Source organism: Microtus ochrogaster, chromosome 1 (assembly GCF_000317375.1).
Source record: "Microtus ochrogaster isolate Prairie Vole_2 chromosome 1, MicOch1.0, whole genome shotgun sequence".
NCBI classification, from domain to species: domain Eukaryota; kingdom Metazoa; phylum Chordata; class Mammalia; order Rodentia; family Cricetidae; genus Microtus; species Microtus ochrogaster.
Window position 1 is genome coordinate 104412705 of NC_022009.1, and position 3948 is coordinate 104416652.

At 51.0% G+C, this 3948-nt stretch overlaps 1 protein-coding gene across 1 annotated transcript in view; it reads left to right on the forward strand.

Annotated features, from left to right (window-relative positions):
- Positions 1 to 298: 298 nt before the first annotated feature.
- Smad9 (SMAD family member 9) overlaps positions 299 to 3948 on the forward strand; it is a 40072-nt gene continuing 36422 nt past the window's right edge. Inside the window, exon 1 of the mRNA XM_005343983.3 lies at positions 299 to 741. The gene's annotated coding sequence lies outside the window, so the exon portion shown is untranslated. The remainder of the gene's footprint in view (positions 742 to 3948) is intronic.

Sequence of the window (3948 nt, forward strand, 5' to 3'; positions counted from 1 at the left end):
AACCTTTACGGTTTGGTGGGGGAACCAAAAGCCTTCAGCACACCAGTGCTGCTTCCCAAGTGACATTTTAGAGGCAGTCGATCTAGGGGACAGCCAGGCCGCTGGACAGGAAGGCTCCTTGTGCCCATGATGTATATCTCGAGAAGATTAGATAGTATGTATTATACACTAGGTAAGAAATCACAGCCCACACCATTACAGGGCTGGTTTGAAACTCCACTCGCCACTCAGCTCAGTCAGATTTTCTTGGGCCCGTTCCAGGCAAGTCATGCCTCGGATACAGAGATAAGGAACAGCCAGCCAGTAAATGTGGCCTCTAGGGACTAGGACTCAGCGCAACTGGCAAGCACGGTTGGTGGTCCTGTCTGCCTCTCAGAGGGACGGCCCCCTCCCTCCGCTGCCTGGCTTCCAGGTGGGGAGGACACTTCCGGGGATGACCTGGGGACCACGCTGGCCCTGAAAGCCCTCTGCAACCGCGATGCTCAGGGCGGGCGGGTGCGCAGCTCGGCGGGGCGGGGATCGCGGAGTGGCCAGGGCGCACGGCCCCTCCTGGCTGGGGCTGCGCGCACGGCCGCCTGGCGCCCTTCCAGCGCGGCGCACTCACGCGGGCGGCCGAGGAGGAGGCTCCAGCCTGACTGACGCCTCTGGAGCCGCTGTCTCGGTCCCGCCGCCGCCCGGCCGGGCCCTGCAGCTACCGCGTAGCCCGGGTGCACGGGGGCACGCGTGGCACCGCACGGACAGGTAAGCGCTGCCATGCAGCGAGCGTGGGCACTCGGGAGGTCCCTAAGGTCCTCGGGCGTGGGGCTTGGCTCTCCGTGGAGCACGGGTGGCGTGTGTAGTGTGCGAGGGCTCCGCGGCGGTCTGGGCACCTAGGACTCATCCCGGGGGACGCGTGGCCCGGGGCGTGGGCAGGGATGCGGGATGCGCGTGGGCCGAGTGCAGAAGGATGCACACTGTCCTGCACCCAGGGACAGGAGTCCTGGAACCCAGCTCGGGAAAGTAGCCCTTTGCTGGGGGGTGGGGACAGTAGAGGGGCGAGTGTGAGTGTATGTAAGGTAGTCTGGGGGAGGTTTTAAAACTCCAGGGCGCCCTTGGTCACGAAGGCTTATTTCATACTCCTGTAATTTTTTTTTTTCTTCTCTGCTTACCTTTGAGGCACACACAGTGAGAGAGAGAGAGAAAAAAAGTTAGGAATGTTAAGTGTCTGTAGCTAGCGTTTGGGTTGTGTTTGTCTTCTCCCGGGCCTACCATTGGGTGCCAGCGCTGCGCAGACGGGAGGGGGCGAGGTGGGGACAGATGCAGGCGACTGACTGACGCCGGCCTTGTGATGGGGAGGAGGAGCGTGGGGAGCCTTCTTATGGGTGGCTAATCGCCACACGTCTTCTTACTCCTTCTCTCCCCTCTCTCCCTCTGACCGTGGCAATTGAAAATGATAGTTTTGAGGTCCTCCGTTGGGGTATTTCTTGGCTAGAACTGGTAATCTTGAGAAATAACCTACAAATGATGTGGCTCTCGTTTTGGAAGCAAATTGTATGTAATTCGGTTGAATGCACGGCACGGAACACTAGGAATTACTTTTAGTGGACCCAGTTTACAATGACGGTGTGGTGGCTTGCTGGTTTCCTGTAAAAATGTAAATAGCAGGGAGAGAAGAGGATAGCGGTAAGGTCTTTGGCCCTTTAATGATGCCCCTTCCTAGGCAGTTCCTCGGGAATATTTGTGGTCGTTTGTGGTCGTGACATGTCCTAGCATGCCTGTCAATGAGAGGGAATGCCCTAGGAGGTTTGCATTTAGAAACTGTTCATCTATATTTAAAAAGGAAGTAAAAATACAGCCCAAACACTCTACAGCAACTGACCAGGATCCAATGCTCTGCTTGTAGGAAGTCTGGGGCACACGATGTTGGCTCACTTTCAAGTCTGTGGTTGGTAATCCAAGGACATCACAGATAAGAAACCGGTGTGGTAGTTTATAAACAAGGAACATTTAAAATACGATAAGACTACCAAAGCGTCAAATAATATTTCTGCAAATAGCTTCTAGTGGTAAGGCTCCTACATGGAAAGGCAGCTTCCTGCAAGCCGGCCTTTGCTGGATCTGTCCTGACACTGCCAGCCCCCACTTTTAAGCTTGAGCGGCTGGCTTTGTCAGGGTGCCCCCCCCCCCAGGTTTGGGCTATGCTTAGGAGAATGCCTGCAAAGTCTAGACCCAGCTAGCTCACTGACCAGTAGTGGGTTCTAAAAAATCAATGACAAATTAAGGTTAACCCCTTAAGAACTTGCCAGGCCTTTTAAGCAGGAGACACTTGATGTTTTCTTTATCAAATATTTTCCTCCTATTTTACATATTTCATAGTTAATGAGCAAATTACCAGTATCAGCTACTGTGTCTCTGATAACCTAAGATGTGGGAAGAAAAGCGTTTCCATTCTGTTTTTTAGGAAACTTTATAGATATTGAAGCCCTGAATGAGGGGTAAATTTGAGTATCCTTTCTGATCATGTGGTCGAATTGGAGGGAGAGGAGAAAAACAAACAAACAAGAAAACCCCAAGAAATTATTTTTTTACATAAATAAAACAATTTGATATCAGTTTCATAGATAAATTAAATTCTGGTGAATGAGAGCACACTGTACTTTGCCCAGTTGGAGAGAGACGGCCACAGCATCATTAAGGCAGCTGATGGTATCTGACCTTCCCTTTACTACAAGAAAACAGTTTCATCATGGTCTGCTTTAATACGCTCTAAATCATACTTATCCAGGGGTATGCCCCGGCGGTGGGAAGGTCAGGGTTATAAGTGTTCTTGGTTTTTATTTTTCAAAACATATGACATTAAGTCCTAACATTTTCAACAAAAGCTTAGAGCAGACTCCTGTTTATTTCTTGAGCACTTTTAGGGATTCAGGAGCAGGGGCGTAGGCAGAGTAAACCAATGAGCTGGTTGTAGGTTGAAAGCATGAATCTCCTCAAATTGTTGTAATTCTGCACAGGTGGGTTTGTATTCCCTTTGTGACCGTTGCTAGTGAATTAGAACGCCGTCCTAAATTCAGGGTGGCACACGCATACATCCCGCATTTTGGCGGTGTGAGAAGGCAGTGTGTGCTATGTGAACCTGGCAAATGTCTGTGTAAGAATAGGGACGGAGTTAAAATGAACAAATACACCCTGGCAACGAACTAGCCCTTAAAGGCAAATGTTCCTCTAAAGCAGGTCTGTGCCAGCTGAGATTGTTAGGATGTAAAGATAATTGCCAGCATTAGATGTCATCGGAGCTGTGAAAACCGAGTTCATCTTGATGCCTCTTCACCCTGGTAGCACCTGAGCCCCGGGACCCCTTGTCTGACTCACAGGGGGTGTCCTCTTCCAGAATTCCTGTCTTACTGCAGATTCAAGAGTGAGTTACGGCTCTGCGTGCATCCCTAGGCTTCCCTCTCATCTGCCAGTGTCTTGAGCTTAGGCTCAGGCCCAGGATGCCTTCCCCTCTGTGGACTCTGCTCTTGTGCTACCTCCAGGGTTTTTTTCTGGGCTCTCCTCTCCCCGGTGGTGGGTGTGTCTTTCTAGGAGCCCTTTGCATCTCCTGCTTTGCTTACTGTTATTTCTCCCCCTCAGGTGATCCTTACAGGAGGTGACCCTGTCTCTTGTACCCTTCTTGTTCCTCTACAGCTGACGGCAGTGCTCGGCTCAGCCTTCAGTCAATAAGTAGTAATTAAATGAAAAACTCTCTTGATTGAACCTGTGGTCCCTTCTGAAATAAAATCTATAAAAGCACTTCACCCATAAACTAGGTCGATCTTTCGAGAAGCCGGTGTTGAAGTGGTGAGTGTCAGCCCAGACGGGGAAGCATTCTGAGCTCAACCCACCCCCGATGCCCCCTCCATGTGCTTCCCCCCCAAGAATGCCGCAGCTGAGTGTTATAGTTAGGAAAACTCCATAACTCTTACTGCA